Genomic DNA, 16,181 nt, shown 5'->3' with positions numbered 1-16,181 from the left:
TGTTTCACCTATTTCTGGGAGTAACACAAAAATTAATTAAAATAATTCTAGGATATTTAACATAATGCAAAATTGAAATCACTTAATTATTTAGGTTAATTGTAATATGTAACTTTGAAGAGCATAAAACATACGTCATATCCTGAGAACAAAATAAGCTGAAAATAATCTTGAATTCTTAGTTTTGTGTAATATTCAGTAAATATATATAAATTGTGTTTTATAGATTTTAAAAATGGCAGAACTCAGGCTTAGAGAATATAAGTCAACCTAGCTATCACTGAGCAATATCCAGATCTAATTTTGTCTGCCTGAAAACAAAGAAATACTTTCTCTATTACATACAACTGGAGTGCATGTTACATCCCAGGTTTGCTGAGAAACTTTTCATTTGTGACTGGTTTTTTATTATTTGACACAGAGTTTTAATGGTTATTAAAATGTGTGGAAGATTCTCTTACAGAGACTAGATAATGATAGACAATGGCCAATATTCTTGTTAACTTTTGAGTGTGACAAGAGAATCACATGTCCAGAAATATCTGTGTTATGTATATAAAGAAAAATAATGTTTTTAAATCCATATAGATTCTATTAAATATTATATATATACATATATTTCTGTGTGTAAATATATATATATTTTTTTTTGAGTGTTTTCATGAGAGACTTCAGCTACTTACCATTAATGATGTTAGCCACTTTTAGCTCAGACTGTCAACAAACAAATTCATTTGGAGAAGTCTTCCATGATTTCAGACTCCTGCAAGTAACTGAAAAGCAACAATGATGAATTGTACTGTCTGCCTCCATATATTTAGAGGAAGCATTCTGGTTTGTTTGTTTCTTTGTTTGTTTGTTGATTAAAAAAGGCTAAGTCTATATATTTTAAATCAATTTCTAAACCAACTTCCCAAGTGATATAGCATTGGCCATCTGAATTTTTATATCAGGTGTGTATGTGAATCTATGCATTCCCATTACATATGTGTATTTTTGTGTAAGTAAGACACATGATAATATTTAGGTATGTGTTTGTATGTGTTTTTATTTTCTAGTCTCCAATACTAATGTGTAGTCTTGGGTAATGAGATTAATCTCATGGGTTTCAGATAATTCAAACTGAGTCAGAGTTTGGGAGATAAAAGACAAATATATATAATCTAAAGAAATAAGGACAACTTCATTAGTTCTAAGCATCCTGAATTTGCACAGCAACTGGCAGGGAATGCACATTTCCAAAATTGTTCACACAAGAATCAACCTGGTTTCCTAAAAGGTAAGAAATCCAACAAAGGAAATTTTCTATTAAAGACTACAGGGAACTAATATCTATTATTTATAGGATTTCATTATCCAATGGACTAAAATTTAACTGCATAATCCAAATAAAAAATACAGCTGAGGTTTTCCTATCATGTACCTGGTGTTAGATTTAAAGTATTAGAATACTAGCTTTAAATATGGTCACCTTTAAAGGTGAAACTAATTGCCCAAAGGTTTTCATTTATTATTCTCTTGCACAGAAATATCTACTAGCAGATTTTAAAATATTTATTCATACAGTGCATGAATGATTGGGAATCACAAATATTCCTATTGCTTGAAATGTAAATATGTATGCAGATACTGTCATTCAAATGTTCCTTTTACTTTATCATTTTTCACAGAACTTTATATCCAAAGGGTAAAGAAAATTTGCATTTTTTTCTTATTCAATGAATAAACATAAGGCCAATCCTCCCAGCACTTTCCAGCTTGCACTAAGGCATCAGACTGGCAACAATGTAAAGACTCCAAATGCTTTTGTTGGTCTATTTGTTTTGCATCCGTCAGCCTGTGTGTGTTCTAGTTGCTGACACCTGCTTCTCTATTTCATTTTGCAAAAATCCTCCTGATTTTAAAATGTGAGGAAAACAAAGTTTAATATTTGAAGAAAATATATTACATGTAAAAAATAAAAACAAAATATCTTCTGGCATTGCATCAAAAATTCAGAACTTAGTTCAAGAGAATCATATAACAGGACACAGAAATTTAAGTCTACACAATAGTAATAATTTCTGCCTGCTGAACAAGTAAGAATTCATGTCGTATGAATTGTAAGGAAATTCATCTAATTTTTAACTGATCACGAATATATGGCCAGGTGCTCTGGTGAATGTTTGTGATCCCAGAAGTGGGTAAACTGAGTGAGTAACTTAGCAAAACTCTGTCTCAAAAAAAAACCATAAAAATGTTTTTTAATGTAGCTGAGTGGTTGAGCGTCCCCGGGTTCAATTCCCAGTACCAATAAATAAATAAGAATTTTAGGGGCAGGTGATTTTTTTTTAAACCACGGGTTAAATTGTCAGGCATTTCTTTGATGAATGTATGTCTGTTTTGGACAGTATTATCCTATAACCCTCTAAAATTGTAATAGTAAACAAAAATCAGATGAAGATTTTTGCCTTTGTTAAACTTGCATTGTTGGAAAATGAATGCCTAATAAGCCATAGGGTAAATAAACATGTCCTCACTTGTCTGTTGTGATAGCTCCACTGTATGCCTGTTGACATGATGTATTTTTATTGGCTCTTTTTTTAGATTCATGAAAGTAGAATCCATTGTGATATAAGTATTCAAGCATGGTATATACCTTGTTCTAACTAGGACCCCAGCCTTGTGTATAGACGGGATGGTAAGATTCAGTGTGATATAGTCATATATGTACATATGATGTATTCTCACTAGCAAACTTTTAATCTTTAAAGTATGCTGTTTGGTTCAGCAATATTAATTATAAGTAAAGTATATGAACTATTAGGTTTTATATATGGTGAAGGTGGTTTCTCAGCTCTTTTTTTATACATGGTGAGGATAGAAAAATATTTCAAGTTCTTAATTTCTATCCTATTGAATTAATTTTAGCCTTGGGATTCATAAAAATGCATGCATTTGTAGATCTTCTCATTTATATCCTTCCCAGTTCTTTCTTTTGTCTTAGTTTCTGTCCATTTTCCTTGTTGCTTGGGATAATTTGGAAGTTACTTTTTCTCTGCTTGTTATTCTTGGTATATAATTTCCCCTGCACAGTTTCTACAACTACTTTTATAATAATTTCATTGCATTTGGGGCTGTGGTGCTTCACCAAAATATGACAAAATGTTAACCTAATGTTTTATTTTAATTTGGAATTAATTGATTTTCTTTATTTAAGAATTTGTGACTATAAATATTTCTGAAGAGTGTTAATATCTCTTGAAAGCTGTGCATTGTATTTTTTCTATTAAGTACTTGTGAAAAATAAGTAGCATATGTTAAATTTTCTCTTGTTGTCTTCACTGCCTCTTGGGATCCTTTGTATATTTTTCATTTCCTCATCACCTATACTATTTATTTCTCTAGATTTATTTGTTTTTTGAGGTGTGAGAAAAATCTTTTTCAAAATTTTGATTCGTTATATAAGACAACAGAATGCATTACCATTCATATTACACATATAGAGCACATTTTTTTTATATCTATGGTTGTACACAAAGTAGAGTCACATCTTCATTTCTTCTTACATGTACTTAGGGTAATGATGACTATCACATTTCACCAACATTATGACCCCTATGCCCTCTCCCTTCCCTTTCACCTTTGCCTTATATAGAGTTAATTTAATCCTCCCATCCCTCCAAGTGGGAACAAATTCTTACCACATGCATGTCAGATAGAGCAGTAATCTGTAGAATATATAAAGAACGCAAAAATGTTAACACCAATAAAACAAATAACCCAATCAATAAATGGGCCAAGGAACTAAACAGCACGTCTCAGAAGAGGATATGCAATCAATCAACTAATATATAAAAAAGTGTTCAACATCTCTAACAATTAGAGAAATTCAAATAAAAACTACTTTAAGATTTCATCTTATACCCATCAGAATGGCAGCTATTAAAAATGCAAATAACAATAAGTGTTAACAAGGATGTGGGGGAAAAGGCACACTCATACATTGCTGGTGGAACTGCAAATCGATGCAGCCAATATGGAAAGCAGTATGAAGAATCCTTGGAAATCTAGGAATAGAACTGCCATTTGACCCAGCTATGCCACCCTTTGTTCTACACCCAAAGGACTTGAAAACAGCATACTACAGGGACACAGCCATATCAATGTTTATAGCAGCACAATTCACAAAAGCTAATTTGTGGAACCAACCTAGATGTCCTTCAGTAGATGAAAGAGTAAAGAAAATGTGGTATATATACACAATGGAATATTATTCAGCATTAAAAGAGAATAAAATCATGGCATTTGCAGGTAAATGAATGGAGCTGGAGTATATAATGCTAAATGAAGTTAGCCAATCCCAAAAAGCAAATGCCAAATGATTTTTCAAACTTAAGGATGTTGATCCATAACAGATTTATTTTTATCATGACTAATTCTCACAGATATCTCCAATCTGCACAGAAATTTTAAGGATAATTGTTACCTTTTCATTTTTTAAAAGGCCTTCTTCTAAATCTAGTTGGTCCATTTCTCAGCTCTTCTTTGTCTTCTATAATGTCACATAGTTGTTTTTTTTTTTAGACAAACTAAACACATTTATATTTTCTGTTATATCCTCTTAGTTTCATCCAGAGTTTTTTTTTAAATGTCCATATTGCCTTTTCCATTGTGAATACATGCTCATTTATTTGTGTGTTTTTTTTTTAATGAATTGAGTTTAAAGGCAGTTTGCTTCAGACAGGTGTATCTGGCATTTACCTGGTTTCCTAATTCCTAATCTAAAATCGTTCAAGTCATCTGCAATTACCATTTCTTGTGAGTTCAGATAACAACTCATTTGAGAATTTTCTACGAACTTTTACTATTCTTACAAGTCAGTAAGCAAAAGCAATTGCAGTCTAGTTCTATATGTCAGAGATTTAAATTTATTCAATTTTTATGTATAGCATCCCTTTTCAAGAATTGAGACTTTATTTGGGATCCTAAATTTGACCTTTTACCACGTGTGGACTCTGTTTTGTTTTGATCTAATATGTAGTCAGATGTTTAAAACCCAGGACAGCATCCAGTGATTATCAAATACCCCGAGGCAGCTCCCAACTTCAAAGCTGACTTTCCTCTTTGAATTCATGCTTTATCATCATTTTCAGTCTCACACATCTCCCTCATTTTCTTGCCTTTGGTGAAATACACTTGAGGTTTTTGTATTTTTTTTCTAGAGGTTATGGTTTGCAACACCTTGAGGTTTGCTCTTATTGCTCACATAGCCAAGTTCCCATAAACATAACTTCTTCTATTTATTTTCAGAACATTAATAATTGTTGAGAAATGTCATGTGGTAAATTCTCTTTTATCATTCATTTTTTTTCTTCAGATAAGTTTCTATATTATTTATCCTACTCTATTGTAGCTAATTAAACAATTAAAAATTTGAACACCCAACAATCTTAATCAGAAATTCTTAGAGCAAACTCACAAAATCTGTAAACCTATCACTTTGGTTTAGCCCTCACAAAGTGTAAGGAACTTTTTTTATCTGTTTCTGTATATTTTTCTCCCTTTTGGTGTTTTGATAGCAGAATTATAAGCAATAGTTTACATATAGTAGATAATTCTAATTTTGCTACCAAATGCCAGGATTATCATTTGGTTATTTAAGATAATGTATTTAATTGTTAAACTTTTCAATTTCTCTGAAACCTGCCAAACCATGAGTGGCAATGTCTAAGTATTTTAAAAAATGTTAAGGCTTAATTTATCTTTTTTCTTGCTTGAAGTTTGATAATGAGCTGTTCTTCCCTGGGGCAATTTTGTTTCACAATATTATAGCTGGCAGTTACAGAAAAATGGAATTCAGGGACAGCAAATTTGATGAGCAAAGATCACAAATTAAGATAACTACATTGAAAGAATAGATGCAAATAAATAAAAAGCTATGAATGTATTAATGGCATCCTGTAATATCAAAGTTATGTTTTAATATAAACTTGTACTGTTATCTCTTTTTTATGAGATTCTAAATCTAAGTGCAATATTATATCAATTTTGTAGATTGATAAAACCAATTGTCTAATGTTACAAGTTGGTAGCAAAGCTAAAATTTGGAAATGGAGAATATTATCAGAACATAAAAACACAATCCATTTTTCTAGACCTGCATCTACATAAATTCTAATACTACTAAATGAATGAGTAAAGTAGCAAATTTTGGCATCCAAATCATGAAAAAAAGTAATTTTTCCTAGTTTTCAAAAAGGGGCATTCCAATATGCCTCCTAAGTGGTAAAGTAAAACAAGTGAATTTTAAGTTGTAGCATGGACTGTTATGTTCTTAGTAAAACTGAATCAAAACAAAACTTTTGATATAAAACTGAGAGTAAGATCCTATTATATAATGAACACTGTTATCAGAAGGTTAATATTTTAACCTTGAACCTGTCTTCATATGTTCTCTTCACTGTTGTCATTCTGTTCAACTTTCCCACTTTTCATTTATGAGTGAAGTTAGTAAGGAAAGAAGTTTTTCAATACACTTTAAAAAAATCTAAAATAAAAAAAAATTTATCAGTTGATAAATATTCTCATATTTTACTTGAAGCAGTGAAGTTAAAAATTAAAGAGAAAAATGGTCTTACTCACATATTACAGTGGATCATAATTACAGATTGTCTAATACAGTATTACCTTGATTGAAAAAGGAAAGAGGGCAGTATTCCCAGTATTCTGTACCTTATGGGACCCTAAGAATATTTTTAACCAGATTTATGTTTAGCCATTATTCAGTTCTTTGAGCAAAAGAGGACCAGATAAAATAATACAAAAGAAAATTAATTTGTAAAATATAGATGTAAATTTTTCAGATAGACAGTTATTAGAAATATATAGGAGGATATAACCATTAAATTGATAAAAAAATCCAAAATTCTACTTCAATATTAATTTCTTCAGTGCATTATTGAGTTTGTATACACTATTATACAGTCTTCTCCAAATATTATTTGGCTTGTTTCAGCTAATAAATGCCAGTCAACACGAGCTAATAGGATTCAAATAGGAGTGTGCTAAAATATACAAACTCTGTATGCTTGAGCTTCCTGTGTTGATATAAAACATCAATCAAGATTGTCCATTATGTTTAAATTATAATATTTCCTGTCACAAGAACTAAGAAAAAGAGATATACCATGTTACCAGGGCATAATGATTTTTGAAGGCTTTCCAAGAAGGGAAAAGTAGTGGAGATAATGAAGAATCGGCAGCTGTTAAATATATGAATAAGGTGAGAAAAGCCTATAAGATAAAGCTCAGGATCTGTTTAGCAATGATTGGGGAGAGGATCATGGTATTGGCATAGACCAGCAGAGAAAATGGGAATTTCCTCTCAAATAAAAGTGGGATGATAAATAAGGAAGCAGAGTATTCACCCCATGACCAATAAGATGCTAACAAATAGTTCATCATAATGAAGACCATGCAGATGTGTGTGTACCTTTGAAAAAGATTTTTCTTTAGATTAAGGCCAAGAGAACGGTAAAGAAGAAATTATATATATATATATGAAACAGGTAAGATTCTGGCTCATCGTAAAGATACACATGTTTCTGTACTTTTTTTTGGTCTAACAATAAAGAAGAGGCCATATTTACTGTACTTTCCCATTCTAGTCTGAAGAGATAATGCAGTTAGATGTCATTACCTGGAAAGTGAGAGAATGGCTCTGTCAACTCTGTCTGATCTTGTTCTGTGAGGGAATACATATCCTACTCTCTACACAAATCAATGGAACACTGAGGTTGGCCCAAGGTGCACATCGTGATGCATTTCCAAATCTCTGAAGGCAAACAGGTATGTCTGTTGAAAAAGTAAATAAATAACAAGGAACATTAAGTAACTATATACTACATGCCAACTAGAATATGGGCTTGTATATAACTAAATATAGGGTTCTTTGAAAGAAAGTTTAGCCCTAATATTAGTCTCCCAATGAATGATCACAAGAATATTTATCGATCTAATCAATGAAAGATAAACCTGTGTTTTCCCACTCTTTAAAAAAGTTCTATAGGTTCATGTACTATTTCTTGCATATTAGAGGACTTCAGATTAGTTTTTGAATTTTTTTAAGAGAGAGAGAGGTAGAGAGAGGCAGAGAGAGAGAGAGAGAGAATTTTTAATATTTATTTTTTAGTTATCGGCGGGCACATTGTTTGTATGTGGTGCTGAGGATCGAACCCGGGCCGCACGCATGCCAGGCGAGCGCGCTACCACTTGAGCCACATCCCCAGCCCCTAGTTTTTGAATTATTAACTAAAGTTCAAATTATCACTTCTAACCTCTGTTTTAGGAAGAACATTACATTACATAAAGGTACTTAGAAATGGATTTCTCTGTTTCTTTGGTCCCAAATGAATAGTCATATCATTTTTAGTAGATGTGAAAGTAGAAAAAAATAATTATAAAACTTATTCAGGAAAAAGAAAATTAACTGAGAAATCTAGAATATAAATCAATTTTATATAAAATTTTTCTATTGCCAATATATTCCGTGACTACCAAACAATAGGTATTCCCAAAATGTCTTCAGAATAAATATGGCATAATATACAACATTCATCATAAACAGAAATTGCTATATATTATATATAGCATCGGACTCCTTTAGATGCTCCTTTTGTATAAATATTTGTGCATATTCAATTAAGGTAATTCAAAAATAAAATTTTCTCCAAATTAAAAATAAGATATTTTAACTATTTCATAAGAGTGTTATTATTCTTGATTCTTTAAAATAGAAAATAAAGATTTTAAAATGTGATTTAAAAAAAAATAAAATAAAATATGTATTGTTAATATCATGAATTAATTGTCCTTTATCAATTTTATTAATTATGAGTCACTAAATTTAACCCTAAAAAGTATTTATAAAGTAAGAAACCTCTTTGGAATTATTTTTACTAATGTTTAAAAAAGAATATATATATGATGACTCCATTGTGTCCTGATTTGAGTGGTGCACCATTGGAAAGGAAAATGAGCTGTTTATTCTCTTTCCTCAACTTATGTAAGGGATAAAATGGTCATTTTCCTTAACATTCATTTTAAATGAGTATCAAAGTCATTGGGAAGAATGGTTAAATTGACAAGAAAATCAAAATCCTTAGGAAAATTTAATGTCCTTACAGAAAAATGTGTGCTTTTTGTTTGTTTGTTTCATCCTGAAATCTCTGACTCTAAGAAGCAGATATGATGGTTTCTTTCCTAATATGAAGTTGTGATGAAGTCATTTCAATATTAAAAGCTACCACTGAGTAAAAATGGTCTTTTGAAAATGACACAAAGTACTCATTCAGATTATGAAATATACCAATATCTCTAAGGGTAATACTTATTTTTGTTCTTTTTATGTCATTTCTGCCATAAATGTCCAGGTTTTACAGTCCCAATATCATCTAAATGAAGAGAATTCACAAGTATGCATGAAGTCTGTTTCATGTTTTAGTTTATCCATAGTCACTGCACACAGTGAATACATTGAAATGACTATGAGTTCAAAAGCATCGTTCACCCTTTCCTCTTCCATCATCCACTGGAGTATAATGTCCTGTCTCCTAAATCTGGATGCTTTTCTTATAAAGATAAGAAAATATTTAACATAAAAAGAATATTTATCAATTGGTCAGGCCAAACTATTAGTGCATGATTAAAAATGGGAAATTATACAAATTGTACTTCAATGGTTAAAACAATTTTAATGATTTTCACATTAGAACCTGGATCATCAAAATGATGGTGGACAAATATATCCTTTTCAATAGGCAATTTTGAGGTAGTAAATTACTCACAATATGTTTCTATTTGACTGTCTTTTTTAAGTACATATAGAAACAGAATGTGGAACGAGATATCTGGCAAAGTTTTCAGGGTTACAACCATCCAATTTGCTTTTCAAAAGTATAATTCAAATTTCTGTCAAAATTCTTGCACATCTAACATTTATTGTCCCCAATGCATTGTTCTTCTCTCCATTCCATCTGCACCTGTATCAATAGAGAAGTACACAAGGAAAATGTGAGGTGGGTAAAGGATAGCCTGCAAAGGCAGAATAAAGCTCAACTTAGAGCCATTTGGCTGAGCTGCATACAATTGGGAAGTGAAACTGGCAGATGGGTTATGTTGACTTTCTGAAATAAAAAATGAGAAGGTTTATATCTAACAAAAATTTGCATAGCCTCCAAGGGAAGATACTGCAGACTTTGAAAATGATTACCAAAAAATAATAAAGTGGCATCCCTGAAATGTACTAGGATTATTGTATAACTTGCAAGAATTGTATAGATACAATTTCAGAAGCAACTTCACTTTCTTTTTTAAAAAAGGGTAAGTACTGATAAAGAGGATCAAAAACTATTTTAAACTTATGAAGAACACATTACAAATGAGTTTTCACAGCCAAGTATAGACTAACTTTTGAAATTATACCAGTAGAATTGAACATTTAATCAAAAAACTAATAAAAATTTGAGAGCAAGAGTATATGTAGATTTTCATGTTCAGTTTTTCAATTTTGTATTGAACTATTATGTTATAAGAATGTAAGAATAATAAAAAAGTTTGATTCTTGGCAAATCAAATTCACATGGATTATTTAATGATTTGTTAAAGCCCTCTACAATCCCCTAGGATTTCTTTTTCTAACAGTGACTTGTTCTAGGTCACAAAATAAAACTTGAGGTTAATATTTTAATTTATTCATACATAGGAATATTCAGCCTTAATATTGTGATGATATATTTTTTCTGAGTGCTATGTTAAATCAAATTAAATATTTAACTGTATTAAGTATGGAAATATATAGATAGAGATAGAGATATAGCCCTGATTCTGTGAGCTACATTCAGGGACTACTGCATTCAGCCAAACTGCTGCAGAATTACATCTATAAAGTTAAAGGACACTATCCTTTATTTAATGCAATGCTGAGTGAAAATTGTACCAAATCATTTAAAATATTTTAAGAAGTATGATTTTAAGAATGGTGACATTTCTATACTCTCTCTTGGATTTACACGTGGTGTAGCTTGTAAACATTTTTTTTTAATTCTTCCCTGCTTCATATTTGCTTGATTTTGTGTCAATTTCTAATGTCTCTGAGAGGATCAGAGGGGCAAGGGTCAGATGCTAAATTGTTTCCTGCACTCATCATTTCCCCACTTATATCAATTTGATATTGTTGGTTTCATCACAGTCATTTGAAAATCTATATAAATGAGTTTCCCTCTTTAACTGTCATTTCATTTCTATGGCAAGAATAACTTTTCCCCATATCTACAAGGAAATGCAGAGCTTATGTGACTGCTTGTGTAATAAAAAAATGTCAGAATACACATTTCTCAAATTAGTTTCATATTCCACAACTGCCCATCTCTGTTTTAATGGTCATTTGGCTGTCTGGGATCAGTATCTCAGCCCATTTGAAACTTTTTAGTCCTTGGCAAAATTGCTCTGCTGTTCTTTCTCAAATAGTTCAAATGGGGCAATCATTGTCAAGGTGATCTTGAGTTTCTGAAATAGAAAAAAAAAAGAAGTTGTACTTTCAGAAGAGCTATAGAAAGGTAAAACACATTTAGAAGGGTCAGACATGGCTCCTCGTGACAGAAGCATAAATGGTTCTCTGAGTCCCTTATAAATTCTTCTCATTTCAATATTTATAAGAAGCATAATCATCATTTTTTTTTAATTCTAAAATTGTGTTTGTTAGTAAATTGAAATAAAGAAAAGAGACAAAACACATGCTAAATAGACAATTGTCCACAAGGCTGAAAGCAGACTGAATTGTATTTTCACTCAAAATTATTTTTCTTCACACCTTGTAGATAGTTTTTCTTTTACTGTGTCCATATTTACTATACATTTATTAAATTATATTTAGGATGAAAAGTATACTGGAATTCATTACAATATATCTAAAATTTATCCTCACCTTATACATACTATACATATACTTTTTTCTAATCAGTTAAGTTAAACAAAATTAGTATTTAAATGAATAATGTAAAGAATACAAGAATAATTTTATAATAATATTAATTTTTTATTTCTACGAATCAAACCTAGATAGATAAATCGGTCCTGGAAAAGGATATATCTGAGAAAGCAAAATAAATGAGAATGGGAAATGAAACATGGGCAAAGATAAGGAAGAAAAGAACATAAAAAATCCCTTTATTAATTTGATAACTTTGCTGAGAGTGTTTCATGAGATTATATTGGATTGATCATGAAAAGGAAATCGTCTTTTTTCCTTGAGTAAATTCTAACCTGTGGTAATATTTTGAAAGAATTTGTTGACTCTTATCTCTCCATAAAGAAATCTTTGATTTATATTTTGGGGGTTATGCTCATGATTATATAATCTCAAAATATGTCTAATAACTTTCAATTTGCTCTCCAAAGAGTAACTTATTCTCAAAATAAGTCATTAACATTTGTACAATAAGTTATTTAAGGAAGCATTTTTGCTAGTCAACATATGTAGAATTCCATACTGTGGAATTTGATGTTTTAGTGTAAGAATGAGTCTTGTACAAATGAGTCAAAATAAAGGTAATGCTTTACAGTTTTCAATTTAGTAGCTCATTAAGGTCATAGACATATTTTGAATAACATAAGTTCCTCACATGAGATTATTTTTAGGGATGAAAGGTCACTTATATAGGTGGAGGATATTTATTAAACTTACTAAAAGTATACACTTTCCACATGTCAGGTTTCTTCCAACGTGATATATTAGATAGTCCAGCACATCCTGACAAGGTAGTCAACATCCTGTTTAACTAGCTTAGTAGTTACCATAATTTTTAGAGTAAATTAATTTTGGATGAATTTGAACATTAGCAATTTCATCAAATTCAGAATGAGTCACTGATAGTATTAAATGTTAGAAAACTTTTGATTGATTTTTTTCCCCAAGAACAAGTGTTATTGTTACACTAGAGTGGATTATGCCAGTTCAGTTGTGGAGAATACTGGTCTTGAGGCTCTAATTCATTTGAGACATCTTTAATATTGCATTGATGTCACAAATAGAAAACTAATCTAAGATTATTGTTATCAAGGAAATGTGTAAAACATGCAGGGTATATAAAGTGAAATATTTTCTGATCCTTCATGCAGACCATTAGGACATGGTGAATATGCTGTCATTGAGACTTAACAGATAACTTCAAGGTGAGTATTTAAGGCAGTAGTAGCAGGATGTGAGATTGCAGAAGTGTGAAAATGAATAAAAGCACAAAGTTTGGGAATGATGTAATGTGAACATGTTTTCTAAGGACATGGTGGGCACATACTAGTAAGAGACTTGAGGATGAGAGATGTAGCTCATTTGGCAGAGAACTTATCTAGCATGTGTAAATCCTTAGTTCAAACCTTGGCATCATCAAAAACTTAAAAAAAAGATTTGATATCAGCCTTGATAAAGATTTGTTTTATATATTAGTCACTGCAGGAAAACCACATTAATGAGAAAAGGTTTACGTTTTAGCTCATGATTTCAAAGGTTTTGGTTCATGTTTGCTTGTCTCTTGTTCTGTTGATCCTGTGGACAGGCAGAACAGAACATCATATTAAGGAGCTTGGTAGAGAGAGAGAGAGAGAAAGAGAGAGAGACCAGAAACCCAGTAACACATGGGCCTCTAGGGTAATACAAGATTCAAACTATAGCACTTTTCAAGATTAAATTGAACCATTTTCAAAATTTTGAAAAACAGGAAAACAAAATTGAATATGTATATTAGTAAAACCATAATTTAATGAGGGTGCAAAATGGCTATGATGTGGAAAGATTAGAGAAGAAGCCAGGAAATAACAATGTGATTTTGAATCAAAATACTGACATGAATTTTCATATGAATAGGAAAATATAATTGATACTTAGAAGATAAAATTGTCAGTATAATTCATTATGTGGAAATAGAAAAAGAAAATATGTAAGAAGTAATGTAACATTTTGTTTCTCCTTTCTGACTATGTTCTTTCATGACCTGTTGATAAATGGGTGCATTACAGAATAATTCACTAAGATGTTAACTGTAGTAAACAGAAACATTTGGCCATGGAAGATTTAAAACTGCAATTTCTCACAAGTCATTCAAGTGTGAATGTCCAACAGGAACAGGCAGGAAGACCTGGGGATTATAAAATTTTGCTAACTATGAATATAAAATTTTTATTCATCATTGTGATTTGGTAGTAATTGAAGAGAAATAACTGTACTGAGTTATCTTCTAACTTTAATAAAATCTGAATTACAATCACGTCTGTATACACTAATGGGTGCTGGAAAATTGGAAATCAGAAATATTACTTAAGGGATGACCTTGTGGCAGATTCAAGTGTACTCTGAAAATACACTTTAAGTTTGTAATTAAAATGAAGCGAACAACTAAAACTTTAAAACAAAATTGTCAAATTTTAATCAGAAAAATTCTATAAACCCTGCAATGTGATATATACATATATAAAATATATTTATGTTTATGTCTGCATGATTATTTATAATGAACTAATTAAAACAATAATAAAGTAATAGAGGGGCTGGGATGTGGCTCGAGTGGTAGCGTGCTCGCCTGGCATGCGCGGGGCGCTGGGTTCAATCCTCAGCACCACATAAAAATAAAATAAAGATGTTGTGTCCACCGAAAACTAAAAAATAAATATTAAAAAAATTCTCTCTCTATCTCTCTCTCTCTCTCTCTCTCTCTCTCTCTCTCTCTCTTCCTCCCTCCCTCCCTCCCTCTTTAAAAAAATAGTAAGCTGATAGAATGAAGATTGGTGGAGGAGAATAAGTGGATGACGGAGGGAAAAGAAAGGTCTGGGGAATGAGATGGTCAAATTATGTTATGTATATGTTTAAATACTGCACAAAAAATCCATTTTTTGTATATAATTATAGTGTATTGACTAAAACCAAATAAATTATATTCACGTGTATAGTTCCACATTATCATGTATAAATATATACCCAAATATGTATAAATGCATATTTATAAATAAAGTTATTATTATTTTTTTTAATTCAAGTTATTTTTCCAAACATTTTGCTTGCTCATAAGTTATTGTCAGGTAGTCATTTTTCATATATACATTTATTGTTGGTATTTATTGGTATTATTGCTATTATCCTTCAAAATACAATTGTTTTGATACAATAAATTGCATCTTTCTATTTTTATTTACTTCTTGTTTTGAGGTACGTGGATAACTAAATTCTAGGCTTCATATAAACAAATAATGATGTGTTATTCTAAATTTATTCTAAATTGTAAAAACAATGTGTTGTTAATAATATTATGAAATCCTTTGCTCATACAATTTCTAGGGAATAGTAACACTTTAATGTAAAGGAAAGTTGAGAATATTTAGCATTCCATTAAAAACTGTACATTATATATATTGTTTTATTATAGAAAAGTAATTGAACAGGAAAACACACATTTTAATGCCAAATTATTTCATACATTTATCATATAGTTTTCAATGTTAATCAATATATGCCACTGGAAGCCATATTTGCATGATATAGATATAATTCATGTCACCTTATATATAAATGAATTCTACATAATGTAACAAAAATCAGTAGCAATTATTTTCAGTCTATAATCTCAAATTATAGGAGATATTCTCAAAGTAGTAATTGTCATCTCAGTACTCCTATGATGGCTATCATGCTATGTATATTTTAAATTTTTGTCTTTTTTCCCTCCCACTCCTTTCTTATTCTCTTTACCCTTCTCTCCTTTTTCCATCTTTTCTGTCTCACCTCCAAAAATGAGAATTTTTAGTTAGCTTTTCTGCACTTGACTGTGAATATTCTGCTTTACTAGTTATCATTTTTAGTACGAATTACAGACTTTCAGTTGTAAATTATCACTATCAAAGTTTGTTGTTGATGTTTCTTTCTTTCTTTGTGTTGTTGTTGTTGTATCTTATAGGATTCCTTGTGAGCATTTAACAAAACCTTGAGTTTTCTGATTCAATATCTTATTTATTTTCATTTATTTAGATTTCTAAATTTAGTTTGCTGATTGATATCCTTATTTTTTTTTCAAAACTGTTTTTATGCTTTCATTCCAAAGGGCTTTCCCAAAAGGCTTAATTTACTTTTACATGTGAAATTTATTTGTACCCAATTA

Source organism: Callospermophilus lateralis, unplaced genomic scaffold, assembly GCF_048772815.1.
Source record: "Callospermophilus lateralis isolate mCalLat2 unplaced genomic scaffold, mCalLat2.hap1 Scaffold_79, whole genome shotgun sequence".
Taxonomy (NCBI): domain Eukaryota; kingdom Metazoa; phylum Chordata; class Mammalia; order Rodentia; family Sciuridae; genus Callospermophilus; species Callospermophilus lateralis.
This window is presented reverse-complemented; position numbering follows the sequence as displayed.